The sequence below is a fragment of the Microtus oregoni genome, unplaced genomic scaffold (assembly GCF_018167655.1).
Source record: "Microtus oregoni isolate MIOR12 unplaced genomic scaffold, Mior012 000023F_ref0000262, whole genome shotgun sequence".
NCBI lineage: Eukaryota > Metazoa > Chordata > Mammalia > Rodentia > Cricetidae > Microtus > Microtus oregoni.
Genome location: NW_024543082.1, coordinates 26,285,716 through 26,302,394, shown reverse-complemented (window position 1 = coordinate 26,302,394; position 16,679 = coordinate 26,285,716). Strand labels below are relative to the sequence as shown.

The following is a 16,679-nucleotide window of genomic DNA, read 5'->3' as shown; positions in this document are numbered from 1 at the left end:
AAATTAATTTCCTTTCCAGGCTTCCAACATGCCATAATGACACGCTCTGTTAATATAAATACAATAATCATATTAATCTAAAATACATACAATAAGCCTAATGTCTTAAATTTATACCATCTATTTAAATATAACTTTAAACATACCATCATACTATTTAAAGGTATAATACAATTAATATACTACAATTAATATACTGTTTAAAGATGCTTTAAATAGTAAAACATTTGTAAATTTTTATTTCTTTCAAAGAAATACATAAAAACTTTAAAACATTTGTGGTAGAAGCTATAAGATATATATGTGTTCTGGAGACTGAACTCAGGCTGTTAGGCTTGGTGGCAGGCGCCTTTATCCACTAAGCCATTCTATTAGCACAAGAGTTCTTTCTGCCAATCTGAAGTGCTGCAAAGAGCATGGTGTTTCACATCAGACAGTAGCATAGGCAAAAGCAAATGGGGAGGAGCAAATCATATTTAATTAATGACACGTGGGTAAACTTAGCAAATCATTCAGAGTCCAAATTGTTAATTGTATCATTTTTTCCTTTTTTATTGAAAATAGATTTTTTCATATAATATATCCTGATCATTGTTTAAGGTTGAGTAGTTAGGGGGAAAGTAAGAATGAATCACTTTCAAGACCAGACCTACACTTGAATTAGACCACAACAGAAAGGAACAATAACAAGCTCCTAAAATAGTAACAACACAGTGAAGGCATTTGGGAAACATTATTTTAGACTATAGGTAAAGAGCAAGCACAATATATATGAAAGAAAAACACAGCTTAGGCATTGAATTTTTTATTCTGAACCCAGAGCCTTTCTCATGTTCAGCAAGTGCTCTACCACTAAATTTCTTAGATGTAAACGTATGAAGTGAAAATAAAAGCAGAGGCGGAATGGAAGAATCAAGTGGGGAGGGGGAAGAGGAGATTGTGGGAGGATAAAAGGGGAGAGAGACTGTAAAATAAGGAACCTTTGAGGGGTAGCATGAAACCTAATACTGCAGAAACTTCCTGAAATATATACATATATGAAGGTTACCTAAATGAAATCACTGAGTTATGGGGAGACAGAGTCCCAACTGGCTAACTTTTGTCACCAAAAAAAACTTTCAGTACTGAGATTGGGTTGTTAAATTGTAGGCCAAAGGGGCCCCACAGAAATCCCCCAAACAACCCAGACTGTTGCAAGACTATAGGTTGCTCTCCACAAACTGACAGCAAGACCCCATTGCTGAAGATTGTAACATGAGCAGCTGGCTTGTTTGTTTGCTGGGGTTTCTGTCCTGCCAGGTACCCCCAGCTGTTTAGTCCCAGAGAAAATCACACATAGGTCTCCATAAATTATAAGCTGATTGGCCCATTAGCTCTAGCTTCTCACTGGCTCTCACATCTTCATTAACCCATTTTTCTGATCTATGTTAGCCATGTGGCTCAGTACCTTTGTGGCTCAGTACCTTTTTTCAGTGGAGCAAATCACATCCTGCTGCTTCGGTGGTCTGGACAGGAGTGGGAGTAATCAGCTTCCTCCTTCCCAGAATTCTCCTGTTCTCATTACATCATTTCTACTTCCTGTCTGGTTTTCCCACCTATAATTCCTGCCTAGCCAATCAGCATTTATTTATAACATGATTGACAGAATACAGACAATTCTCCCATACCAGAAGATAACATCTACACACACACACACACACACACACACACACACACACACACATGTCAAACTGGTCCCTACATAAACCTTTGCTCTACATTTCAGCATCTTTGGTACAGGAAGGTACTCTGCATGCTAGGCAAAAGAAAAATGTAAACATCAAGCCAGCTACAAACCCTTTATCTACAATGGTGTACTATGTCAAGGCAATGGTGGCACAAAGCTTGTAGGAATAACCAACCAATAACTGATTTGATTTAAGCTCTTCTCCACAAGATGGAATCATGCCCAACACTGATAGCCCAGAGACCTATACTAATCCTAAATAATACTGGTCTAAAAAAAATTTAAATGTAGTAATAAAATGACTCCTAATGATAGCCTGCTATATTTATAGATTAGTGCCTCATCATCAGAGAAGCACCGTCCTATGGTAGATGGGGAAAAAAAGGAGACCCACAGTCAGACATTATGCAGAGAAAGAGAGAACTTGGAACACTCAGCCCTAATTGGCATGTCTCCATCAAATCCCTCCCACCAGATTTCAGGGAACCCTACAGAAAAGGAGACAGAAGGAATATAAGAGCCAGATGAGGTGGAGGACACCAAGAAAGCAAAACCCCCTAAATGAGTATGATCAAAGCTCATAAGAACTCACAGAGACTGAAGCAGCATGCACAGAGCCTCAAAGTCTGCACCAGGTCCTCTGTGTATATATTATGGTTTCTAGTTTAATGTTTTTATGGGATTCCTGAGTGTGCAAAAGAGTATCTTTCTGGTTCTTAAGCCTTCTTTTGAGCTCTTTTCCTTCCATTAGTTTGTCTTGTTGAACTTCGATGTGACAGCTTTTGTTTTATTATATTATATTTTATTTTACATTATTTTAAAAAGTAAATGAATGAATGAATGGATGGATGGATGGCTAGGTAGGCACTAAGGTAAAGGTTAACAATTGGACTGTCATTTGTATCTGCTAGGAGAGGGAAAAATTAGTTTTCTCCAACAGAGTGACATTGGATATATCAACCACTCTAGGAAAGGTCTCATGCTCAAGATTAGTAGACCACCACGTAATGGACCCTACAGGTTTTTTTTTTTTTTTGTGTGTGTGTGCTTTTATTTTGTTACAGTTTGGTGAGTGTTTTTTTTGGGGGGGGTTTATTTTGTTTCTTGTTTTGGGGGCTTTGCTGTTGTATTGGGTTTTTGTTTCCTTTTTGAGAAAGAACTTAAAGTTGGATAAATGGGGAGGAGGAGAAGATCTGGAAGGACTTGGGGGAGGGGGAGAATATATCAAAATATATTTAAAGTTAAAATTGCCTTAAATCATAAAATATAATAAAAAGTTATAACTTCCCAAAAGAAAACCTAAGAACCAACAAAGATGGAAGAATTGTTCATCATCATGCTTGCCTTCATGTTGAGGAGGAATGAAAGAGTGAATGTCGAGGATGCAGTAGGAGGGGGATGAGAGGGGGAGGGAGAGGGTGGAAGAAGTAAAGAGGGAGAGAGCACTCTAAAGTTGTGACTTGTTTAACATCAATGTGGTTGAGGGAAACAAAATTTTGATATTTAAATTTGTCTAATATTCAACAATAGTGGAATTTACATAAGTTTTAATCATGCCATCAAGGTAAGAAAATGTGGTTTTTTTTGCCAACAAAATGTTTATTCACATATTTAAGATGATAAGAAGCATAAGAACAAGGTCTGGAGAAATGACTCTGGATAAGAATACTTATTTCTGAAAACAGGAAGATCTTAATCTGAATCCCCAGCACTGAGATTTAAAGCTGATCACACCTATAATCCCAGCAACCAGGGGGAAAAATGGGTCAGTCTCTGAACCTTGCCAACAACCCATCTAGCAAAGGCAGCAAGCTTCCGGTTCTGAGGAGAGTCTCGGCTAAAGGTAGTAAGAAGGATAGTGATAGGAGAGGATGCCCAAGGACCAACTCTTGGTCTTCTACTAACATGAAAATTCAGTTCATGCACCTGTACACTCACAAGCATGTACCACATACCACACACAGAGACAGAATAAGAATAAATATGTAAAATACAAGTTTTGTTTTTATAAATATTTCACTACAATAAAAAATTTAGTGTGTATATAAACTAAGAAAATTGATATATCTAGTGGTTATTAGAGGTCATTAGGCAATTAGAATTGAATTCAACATATATAACATAGTTGAACACTAATGTCAAGAAAAGTACACTTCAATAAAAAATATATTGTAATTTCTTAGAGAAAGAATAATTCAGGGCACAATGGTGGACTAGACGCTGTCTCTATATGGCCTAGAATCAGGATTAATAAAGAACAGGAATAGACTGGTGTTGGAAAGACAGCTCAACAGTTAAGAGCACTTGCTATTCTTTCAGTTCCCAGCACCTACATGAAGCAGCTTCATAACCATGAGCACCTGCACTCACATACCCACATGCATGTGCATACACGCACACGCACACGCACACACACACACACACACACACACACACACACACACCTATACATAAATGAAGATAATAAAAATATATCTTAAACATAAAATAAATGACTTTAGTCTTAAGAGATAAAGAACAGAAAAATATTAGAAACACATGAAGGACCCTGAAAACGTGAGGAAAAGATGAAATCTACAAAATCTCTGCAGCTGATAATGGGGGCATTAACTGGTACGTGCTGTTTGTTGGGGCCCAAGATCATTTGGAGTCATGAAGAAGGTACTATCTCTCCTTGAGGACAGGTGCTATAGAAACACCAAGTAGAGAGAGAAAGAGCAGGCTAAAGAGACATGGCCAGGAAAGGGGGATAAGATGGACAGAAAGATGGCCAAGGCAGGTTATGGAGATTGCAACAGAAGTTATCTTCGGGGGCCTGATATGAGATTTTCCACAAGCTCTCCAGACTCTACATCAGTGGTTCTCAACCTTTCCAGTGCTGTGACCCTTCAATACAGTTCTTTATGTTATGGTGATCTCTAACCATATACTTATTTGGTTGCTTCATCATAATTGTAATTTTCTACTGCTATGAATCATAATGAAAATATCTGACATGCAATCCCCAAAGGGCTTTCATTATATTTATTTCAGTTAATTTTAATTTACACTTTTATTCCAATTGTTGAGTGGTTTGTTGTAACTTGTACCTTTCATGAATAAGTTTCTATTACTGTCCATTCATTTTATGACCTATTCTATAATATTGTCTCTATTACTTATTACTCTTTCAGCACTTATACTTTCCCTCTAACTTGTACTTTGTTCCTCTCGACTCCCATTTTTGCAATTTCTTCCTCCTTGTACTTCATAAATTTTAATACTCTTACCTTGAAAACTATAAATTACCTTTTCCCCTAGGGGTACCCTGTGTCTCTGTTTCTGACAGAGACATAAGTCAAGTAATAAAGTATCTGTTACTACTTGCTAGAATTAGGATTGCAGTCAAATATCAATTTTCTGTTAACTTCAGTCAATTTTCTTTGAAATATCCCTAAAAAACATAATCTAATAAAATGAGGCAACAAACGAAAAAAGGAACAGAACAAATGCTGCTCTCAGACTTAAACAGAGATGTTTCTATGTAGTGGATAATGGCAAGTGCAGAGATTCACAGTGCTTAGAACAAGTGACTGCTGAGTACTAAGTCATTATAGATAGAATAGTTATAATATATATAAATGAGACATTTATTGCACCCCTTCCAACGCTTGGAAGAGGGAACAGAAATAACTTAGGGACCAGAAGGTCAAGAGAAGGTGGAACACTACCTTCTGGCTATGACATGACCTCTGCAATCATTAACACAAAGCAGCAGTGGTTGCCTGAACTAAGCCTGCATTAGATTGAACCTGTCAACATCAGCTATTGTTGGGTCAAATTCTTATGGGACCATTCCTCCTCCATGGAAATTATTGGTTCATGATGGATGCTGGGGAAGGAGGGTCATTGTTCTTACTGGTGTAGCCACTGGCAAGTCCATCCTTCCAGTGGAAAGCTTCACTCCCATGCAAATGCATATGGCCCTGGTCAAATTCAGTGGGCATGGTAGAACATATGTACTATGAAAACAGGGATAGCAGTTAATAATGAGGCCAAAATGGGGTACAGGAAAAAAGTTAACAAAAACCATGGAAGTATGAAGAAACCATGCGGAAATCACTACTTTAAAAACTAATTAAAATATAATTTTTAAAGACTTTGAGTGGAGGTACAACCATAAATAGATAGATGATTTCAGATGCCAAGGGTCATAAAATGAAAGTCCCTGTTCCAGGTGTGAGCCTCCTCCCTTACAGTTATTGGCCAGGAAGTCCTCATAGGTCTCCCAAACTATACAGGAGATAGGTATTTCCATTAGTCACCCACTGTAATTGAATAGTAAAAGAAAGGCTCTATTGATGAAAATATCACACACTTCAGTTGCACAACACAGAGAAACTGTACTATAACTGTGCTGGAAATTCCCTCTGTGCTGGAGAGCCTTCATAGTTCTGGGAATTGCCATGTAGGAAGCTGGGGGAGTAAAGTTACTAACAATCTAAAGTCAGCTGTAGACCTTGTATGCTACAATACCAACTTACCAGACATCGTTTTACTTATAAAACAATGGCACTACTGCCATGGGAGTAAGCAAATGGTACCTGTTTGGACCTGAAACCCACTCCACAGGAGAGAGTTCATGATTAGCACTGTGTGCCTGGTTGAGGGTCCACAGCTGGGGAGTCATGGGCTTCGAGGGTGACCCTATTTCTGTTGTTTTAGTAAATGGACATGTTGTCAAACTGTCTTGGAAATATTTGTTTCTACCATAGACTATGGTTGTCCTTGGTTAAAGAAGCTTCTCTTTGCACTGAATGGTGATTAATTCAGACACTCAAGGCTGGGCAAGATGCTAAGAATAAGTTGAGTGCTCAGCTTTAAACCCGCTCCAAGTCTCACAGAACATGGCAGACGTGTGAGTGGAAATAAAAGGACAGACAAAAAAGGGGTGTGAAACACTGCCTTATGAGCATGACATAAAGCACTTACAAACTCAAAACATCTGGGTTGCCTAAATAGGAGCTGGAAGAGACTAAGCCAGTACACATTCAGCCATAGAAATGAAGGTATTCGGGACCGAATCTGAATCGGGAGGGCAACCGGGAGGGCAGTAGTTCCTTTGTCTCAACAGCCTGCCTGCAGCAAGCAAGGTAGGCCCTTTGTGTACGAGATACCCAAGCAGCATGGAGATCCGATCTCGGCACCAGGAGAGCCATCATTGGGGTGAGTGAGTTTCTGACCCATGGCAGCAGCCCGGGACAGGTAATTCAGACGTTCCTCATCCCTCCTACACTTCCTGGTCTTCCTTCAGGGGTTGTACTGCCGGATACCTCCTCTCTCTTCCTATCCCACCCAGATTGCATCTAGAACCCTCCCCCCTTCTGCCTCCCTCCGCTCTTTGGCCACATAACATCTCCCAGCTCAGCCTGTTCAGGCGCTGGGACCGAATCCGAATAGGGAGGGCAACTAGGAGGGCAGTAGTTTCTTTTTCTCAATAGCCTGCCTACAGCAAGCAAGGTAGGCCCTGTGTGTACGAGATACCCAAGCAGCATGGAGATCCCATCTAGGCACAAGGAGAGCCATCACTGGGGAGTGACATCATTGGGAAGGTACATCAGTGGGCAAGGAGACCTGATCCTGTAAAAGAAGATCCATAGGGGACCATTCGGAGGAAGAGATGGGCAGGCGCCAATGCAAGAATTCACCCAACAATCTGAAAAACAACATGAAACCACCAGAACCCAGCGACCTCACAACAGGAGGATATGAACACCTTAATCAAGAAGAAGTAGAAAAAAATTAGCTTTATGAAAGTGATAGAGGCCCTTAAACAGCATGTAAAAAACGCCCTTATAGAAACGGATGAGAAGTAACAGCATGTAAAAAACGCCCTTATAGAAACGGATGAGAAGTATAACAGAAAGTTTGAAGAATTGAGTAAATCAGTGAATGATACCCTAGGAAACCAAGGAAAAACAATCAAGCAGATAATGGAAACAGTTCAAGACTTGAAAACTGAAATGGAAGGAAGAAAACATAAACAGAGGGCTGGCTGGACATGGAAAATTTAGGTAAACAAATAGAGACTACAGAAACAAGCATAACCAACTGAATACAAGAGATAGAAGAGTCTCAGATTCTAAAGATACCATAGAGAAAACAAACGCATTGATCAAAGAAAACAGCAAATCCAACAAACTCTCATCACAAAACATTCAGGAAATCTGGGACACAATAAAAAGACTAAACCTAAGAATAATAGGAGTAGAAGAAGAAGTACAGCTCAAAGGTCCAGAAAATATATTTAATAAAATTATAGAAGAAAACTTTCCCAACCTAAAGAAAGATATACCTATGAAGGTTCAAGAGGCATACAGAACACCGAATCAAAAAAAAAAAACCATCCCCTTGCCATATAATAATCAAAACACAAAGCATACAGAATAAAGAAAGAATATTAAGAGCTGCAAAGGAAAAAGGCCAAGTTACTTATAAAGGTAAACCTATCAGACTTACACCTGACTTCTCTATGGAAACCATGAAAGCCAGAAGTTCCGGGATAGAGGTTCTCCAGAAACTAAGAGACAATGGATGCAAGCCTAGACTACTATACCCAGCCAAGCTTTCGTTCACTATAAATGGAGAAAACAAAATTTTCCAGGATAAAAACAAATTTAAACAATAGGTAGCCACAAATCCAGCCTTACAGAAAGTAATAGAAGGAAAATCACTAACCAAGGAGTCCAATAATGACCACAATAACTCAGACATCTAGAGACCCTTCACCAACACAACCCGAAGAAGGGAAACACACAAACTCTACTACCAAAAAAGTGACCGGAGTTAACAACCACTGGTCATTAATATAACTTAATGTCAATGGACTCAACTCACCTATAAAAAGGCACAGGCTAAGAGATTGGATACGAAAACAGGATCCAACATTCTGCTGTTTACAAGAAACACACCTCAACCACAAAGACAGGCACCTACTCGGAGTAAAGGGCTGGGAAAAGGCTTATCAAGCAAATGGACCTAAGAAACAAGCAGGTGTGGCCATACTAATTTCTAACAATGTTGACTTCAAACTTAAATCAATCAGAAGAGATGGAGAGGGACATTTAATACACATAACAGGAACAATTCATCAGGATGAAGTCTCAATCCTGAATATCTATGCCCCTAATATAAAAGCACCCACTTACGTAAAAGAAACATTGCTAAAACTCAAGCCAGTCATCAAACGCACACTCTAATAGTAGGAGACTTCAACACTCCTCTCTCACCAATGGACAGGGCAATCAGACAGAAACCTAACAGAGAAATAAGAGAATTAATGGAGGTAATGACTCAAATGGACTTAACAGACATCTATAGATTATTCCACCCAAATAGGAAAGAATATACCTTCTTCTCTGCAGCTCATGGAACCTTCTCAAAAATTGACCACATACTCGGTAACAAAGTAAACTTCCAGAGTTGCAAAAAAATATTAGTAACCACCTGTGTCTATTGGATCACCATGAATTAAAGTTAGAATTCAACAACAATGCTACCCCCAGAAAGCCTACAAACTCATGGAAACTTAACAGTCAACTGCTGAACCACACCTGGATCAAGGAAGAAATAAAGAAAGAAATTAAAGTCTTCCTTGAATTTAAAGAAAATAAAGAAACAACATACTCAAACTTATGGGACAGTATGAAAGCAGTCCTAAGAGGAAAGTTCATAGCACTAACTGCCCACTTAAAGAAAACAGAGAAAGCACACGTTGGAGACTTCACAGCCCACCTGAAAGCTCTAGAAAAAAAAAGAAGCAGACTCACCTAGGAGGAGTAGAAGACTGGAAATAATCAAACTGAGGGCTTAAATCAACAAAATAGAATCACAGAAAACAATCCAAAGAATCAATGAAACAAAAAGCTGGTTCCTGGAGAAAAATCAACAAGATTGATAAACCCCTATCCAAACTAATCAAACGGCAGAGAGAATATGCAAATTAATAAGATCAGAAATGAAAAGGGGGACATAACCACAGACACAGAGGAAATTCAGAGAATCATTAGATCTTACTACAAAAGCCTGTATGCCACAAAACTGGAAAATGTAAAAGAAATGGACACTTTTTTTAGATAAATACCATATACCAAAGTTAAACCAGGAACAGATGAACAATCTAAATAGACCTGTTAGTCGCGAAGAATTAGAAGCTGTTATCAAAAACCTCCCTACCAAAAAAAGCCCAGGACCAGATGGTTTCAATGCGGAATTCTACCAGAACTTCCAAGAAGACCTAATACCTATACTCCTTAATTTATTTCACAATATAGAAAACAGAAAAGTCATTACCAAATTCCTTTTATGAAGCTACAGTTACTCTGATACCAAAACCACACAAAGACTCAACCAGGAAAGAGAATTACAGGCCAATCTCACTCATGAACATCGACGCAAAAATCCTCAATAAAATACTGGCAAAGCGAATCCAAGAACACATCAGAAAAATTATCCATTTTGAACAAGTAGGCTTCATCCCAGAGATGCAGGGCTGGTTCAACATACGAAAATCTATCATTGCAATCCATCATATAAATAAGCTGAAAGAAAAAACCATATGATCATTTCATTAGATGCTGAAAAAGCATTTGACAAAATTCAGCATCCCTTTATGATAAAAGTCTTGGAGAGATTAGGGATACAAGGGACAAACATAAATATAAAAAAAGCTATTTACAGCAAGCTGACAGCTAACATCAAATTAAACGGAGCGAAACTCAAAGCCATCCCACTAAAATCAGGAACACGACAAGGCTGTCTACTCTCTCCATACCTCTTCAATATAGTGCTTGAAGTTCTAGCAATAGCAATAAGAAAACATAAGGGGATTAAGGGGATTCGAATTGGAAAGGAAGAAGTTAAACTTTCGTTATTTGTAGATGATATGATAGTGTACATAAGCGATCCCCAAAACTGCACCAAAGAACTCTTACAGCTGATAAACACCTTTAGTAATGTAGCAGGGTACAAAATCAACTCCAAAAAATCAGTTGCCCTCCTATACACAAAGGATATGGAAGCAGAGAGGGAATTCAGAAAAGCATCACCTTTCACAATAGCCACAAACAGCATAAAATATCTTGGGGTAACTCTAACCAAGGAAGTGAAAGATCTATTTGACAAGAACTTTAAGGCATTGAAGAAAGAAATTGAAGAGGATACCAGAAAATGGAAGGATCTCCCTTGCTCTTGGGTTAGGAGGATCAACATATTAAAAATGGCAATTCTACCAAAGGCAATTTATAGATTCAATGCAATCCCATTCAAGATCCCATCAAAATTCTTCACAGATCTTGAGAGGATAATAATCAACTTATATGGAAAAACAAAAAACTCAGGATAGCCAAAACAATCTTAAACAATAAAGGAACTTCTGGAGGCATTAACATTCCTGACTTCAAACTCTATTACAGAGGTACAGTAATGAAAACAGCGTGGTAATGCCATAATAACAGAGAAGTCGACCAATGGAATCGTATAGAAGACCCGGATTTTAACCCACAAACCTATGAACACCTCATTTTCGATAAAGGAGCTAAAAGTATACAATGAAAGAAAGAAAGCATCTTCAACAAATGGTGCTGGCATAACTGGATGTCAACCTGTAGAAGAATGAAAATAGACTCATATCTATCACCATGCACAAAACTCAAGTCCAAATGGATCAAAGACCTCAATATCAATCTGAACACACTGAACCTGATAGAAGAGAAAGTGGGAAGTACCCTACAGGAGATGGGCACAGGAGATCGCTTCCTATGTATAACCCCAGCAGTACAGACATTAAGGGCAACATGGAATAAATGGGACCTCCTGAGACTGAGAAGCTTCTGTAAAGCAACGGACACTGTCACTAAGACAAAAGGGCAACCAACTGACTGGGAGAAGATCTTCACCAACCCCACAACAGACAAAGGTCTGATCTCCAAAATATATAAAGAACTCAGGAAACTAGACTTTAAAATGCTAATTAACCCAATTAAAAAATGGGGCACTGAACTGAACAGAGAATTCTCAACAGAAGAAGTTCAAATGGCCAAAACACACTTAAGGTCATGCTCAACCTCCTTAGCGATTAGGGAAATGCAAATCAAAACAACTTTGAGATATCATCTAACACCTGTCAGAATGGCTAAAATCTAAAACACCAATGATAGCCTTTGCTGGAGAGGTTGTGGAGGAAGGGGTACCCTCATCCATTGCTTGTGGGAATACAAACTTGTCCAACCACTTTGGAAATCAGTATGGCGGTTTCTCAGGAAATTCGGGATCAACCTGCCCCAGGACCCAGCAATACCACTCTTGGGAATATATCCAAGAGAGGCGCTATCATACAACAAAAGTATATGCTCTACTATGTTCATAGCAGCATTATTTGTAATAGCCAGAACCTGGAAACAACCTAGATGTCCTTCATTGGAAGAATGGATGAAGAAAGTGTGGAATATATACACATTAGAGTACTACTCAGCGGTAAAAAACAATGACTTCTCGAATTTTGCATACAAATGTATGGCCGGGCGGTGGTGGCGCACGCCTTTAATCCCAGCACTCGGGAGGCAGAGGCAGGCGGATCTCTGTGAGTTCGAGACCAGCCTGGTCTACAAGAGCTAGTTCCAGGACAGGCTCCAAAACCACAGAGAAACCCTGTCTCGAAAAACCAAAAAAAAAAAAAAAAAAAAAAAAAAAAAAAAAAAAAAAAGCAAAAAAAAAAAACAAATGTATGGAAATAGAAAACACTATCCTGAGTGAGGTTTCCCAGATCCAAAAAGATGAACATGGGATGTACTCACTCATAATTGGTTTCTAGTCATAAATAAACAACATTGAGTCTATAATTTGTGATCCCAAAGAAGCTAAATAAGAAGGTGAACCCAAAGAAAAACATATAGTTATCCTCCTGGATATGGGAAGTAGACAAGATTGCCGAGCAAAAATTGGGATCCAGGGGGTGGGGTGGGATAGGGGTAAAGGGAGATGGGGAGAGAAATGTGAGAAGGGGAGGATGGGGGGAACTTGGGGAATTGGGATGGTTGGGATAAAGGAAGGATGGATATGGGAGCAGGGAAGCATATATCTTAATTAAGGGATCCAGCTTAGGGTGGGCAAGAGACCTGAACCTAGAGGGGCTCCCAGGTGCCCAGGGGGATGTCCCCAGTTAGTGCCTTGGGCAGCTGAGCATAAGGAACCTGAAATGGCCCTATCCTATAACCACACTGATGAATATCTTGCATATCACCATAGAACCTTCATTGGGCGATGGATGGAGATAGAGACAGAGACCCATATTGGAGCACCGGAATAAGCTCCCAAGGTCCCAATGAGGAGCAGATGGAGGGAGAACATGAGCAAGGAAGTCAGGACCGTGAGGGGTGCACCCACCCACTGAGACAGAGGGACTGATCTATTGAGAGCTCACCAAGGCCAGCTGGACTGGAACTGAAAAAGCATGGGATAAAACTGGACTCTCTGAACAATGAGGACTTATGAGAAGCCAAAGACAATGGCACTGGGGTTTGATCCTACTTCATGTTCTGGCTTTGTGGGAGCCTAGCCAGTTTGGATGCTCACCTTCCTCGACCTAGATGGAGGGGGGAGGACCTTGGACTTTCCACCTGACTGCTCTTCGGTCTGGAGAGAGAGGGCGAAAGGAGTGTGGGAAGGGGGAGTGGAGTGGGAGGAAGGGGAGGGAAATGGGAGGATGGGAGGAAGCGGAAATTTTTTTCCAAGAAAAAATAAATAAAAAAAAGAAATGAAGGTATTCATGGGGTCCTGTCTCACACAGGTGAGCAAATGATAGTTGAGGACTGATGAAGAAGGAAAAACACCTGCCTTCAGTGATGTAGTGACTGATGAGTTACTCAAGTTCCCATAGGCAGTCTCAATCCAGTGCATGAGACAGACCCTGGTTAAACTCAGTGGACCACAAAGCAAAGCAAAAAGACATGAAAGACGGATCTAGACCTTGTGGGAGGGAGGAGAGTAGGAGGATGATAAGGCAGAGTGAAAAATGAGTATGAACAGATTATATTATGTAAAACAAAATTAACAATTAATTGATGAAAAGAAAGAAAAAGTTACTCCTAGTGATGGAAGACAGTCTCATGACAACACATTTACTTTTTTGCAATTTTTAAAATTGAAGTATAATTACATCACTTCACCAATCCCTTTCCTCTCTCCAATACCGCCTTTGCCCTTCTCCATTCTCAGATTCTTGTCCTTTTCCTCTACTTATAACTATTGTTCTTTTATATATGTATGTACAAATATATAAAACAACCTGCTGAGTCCATCTGGTGCTACTTATATGTATATGACTCCAGAGTTCACTTCTTGGTATTGGGTAACCTGGGGAAGACTAATCCCTCACCCTTAAAAGTCCTTAGTTGCCTATAGTTCTTAAATCAATACATTTCTATATATCCATTTAGACACACACACACACACACACACACACACACACACACACACATATATATATATATATATATATATGAAAGAATGAGCATAGCTATACTTCCAAAACCTCTGAGATATATTCAAGAGACCAAAACTAAGAATTCACTGGGCAGAAAGAGATGAGATAAAATCTATAGGTATGAATAATCAATTCAATACAATTAAAGCAGAAAATTCTCCAAATGTAGAGAAAGAAATTATATCCAAACACAGGCGGAATCTAGAACTTAAAGCAAATATGACCAGTGAAGAGCATAGCATCTCCAAGACATATTGGAGTTAAGAAGTCAACAATGCAAAGCATAGAAACAGTGTAAAAGACAAAGGAAAATCTACCAACTCACCTATGAAGACAAACACATCAGAATACATCAGATAGCTCACCAGCAATCCTAAAATTCAGGAAAGCATAGAATGATATATTTCAAACCCTGATAGTATGACTGAAAAACAGGAATGCTATATATAGGGAAACCACCTTTTAAAAATACACACCAAAATGAGGACATTTAAAGATAAGCACAAACCATGAAAATTTATTTTTCTCCATAAAATCTCAAATATAAATGGCTCCAAGTCATCATAAAACAAGAGAGAGAGAGAGAGAGAGAGTAGCTGATAAGATTAAAAAACAAGATTCAGTTATCTATTGTCTCCAAGAAACAAACCTAATTGGCAAAGGCAACCTCAGATCTATAGTTAAACAATGAAAAATCAATCAAGTAAAAACCATCTTGTGTAACTATCCTACTAGCCGATAAAGGAGTTTCCTTGGTAACATTCACCAAAAGGACAAAGAAAGTCATTATACATTAACAAAGTGAACAGTTCATTAAGACAAAAAAATTGTAGATGTGTATGAATAGGATGTTGGGACTCATAATTTCATAAACCCTAAAGGAAGCAAAAGGTCAGATAGGTCTGACCACAAGCGTGGGTGACTTCAACACCCTACTCTCATCTTCAGATAGGTTATCCTAATTAAAAACCAACAAAGAAATACCATAAGTCAAAATGCATCACATTATAGGTCACAAAACAAGTTTACAAAATACAAATTATTTGATAGATATAACCAATTCCATGTGCCTTATCTGAGTATAATAGAATAAAACTGGAAACCAAAAGCAAATGAAACAAAAACAGCTACACAAATATTAAGAGACTAAAGAATGAATTCTTAAATGACCAGGGAATCACTGAGGAAGTTAGGAAGAAATTACTAAATTCCTACAATCAAATGAAAATAATAGCATAACACATCTCAATCTCTGGGCCAAAGTGAAAGCAGTTCCAAGAGAAAAGTGTTTGGTTATAAGTATTAAAAAATCAGAGTGATATCAAATAAATAATGTAACGATGTATTTCAAGGACTTAGAAATAAAAAAAAAAGCAAAACCCAAACATAGCTATTGGTAAGAAATAATAATAATTAGGGTAGAAATTAATGAAATGGAAACTAAAAAAACAATACATATCTACTGCACCTGGAGGAAGATCAGAGGGTCTGAGCTCCAGGCTGAACAACCCTGCTCTCTAGGCCCTAACCCCTAGTTGCACATCCTGTGCTCCTCTCCTACCTACTGCCAACCCCAGTGAACAGGCAGCAGCATCCTCCACACTCCACCCAACCATGTCTGCTGCATCAGCAACCACTAGATTCATAAGCCACACCTGCACATGGAGGAAGAATGACAACCTGATCCATAAGCCCTACCTGCACAGATTGGAAGAAGAGATGGGTAGACAGCCGTGTAAGAATACATTCAATAACATAAAGAGTAATATGGAAGCACCAGAAACTAGATGTTCTACAACAGAAGACCTGAATAACCCAACACAGATGAAGCAGAAGAAAATAACCTTAACCATAATTTTATGAAGATGATAGAGCCCTTTAAATAAGAAACAAAAAATTAAAGAAATGGAAGAAAATACAGATAAAACAATTGGAAGAAATAAATCTCTTAAAGAAAGCCAAGAAAAACCAAGACAAAACAATTAAACACGTGAAAGAAACAGTTTGAGACTTAAAAATTGAAATAGAGGCAATAAAGAAAACAGAAACTGAGGGAATTCTGGAAATGGAAAATCTGGGTAAATGATCAGGAACTATAAATGCAAGCATAACCAACAGAATGCAAGAGATTAAAGAGAGAATCCCAGGCACTGAAAATACAATAGAGGAAATAAATTCATTGATCAAAGAAAATGACAAATTCAAAAAATTCATAACACAAAACATCCAGGAAAACTGAGACACTAGGAAAAGACCAAAATAAGAATAATAGGATAGGAGAATTCCAGTTCAAAGGCACAGAAAAAATACTCAACAAAATAGAAAAACTTTTTGAAACTAAAGAAGAATATGCCTATGAAGGCACAAGAAATTTACAGAACACCAAATAGATTGGACCAAAAGAAAGTCCCCTCAACATATAATAATCATAAT

General features: G+C 38.6%; 1 protein-coding gene across 15 annotated transcripts in view; it reads right to left on the bottom strand.

Annotated features, from left to right (window-relative positions):
• Stxbp5l (syntaxin binding protein 5L) overlaps positions 1–16,679 on the bottom strand; it is a 231,324-nt gene that overhangs the window by 89,961 nt on the left and 124,684 nt on the right. The window lies entirely within an intron of this gene.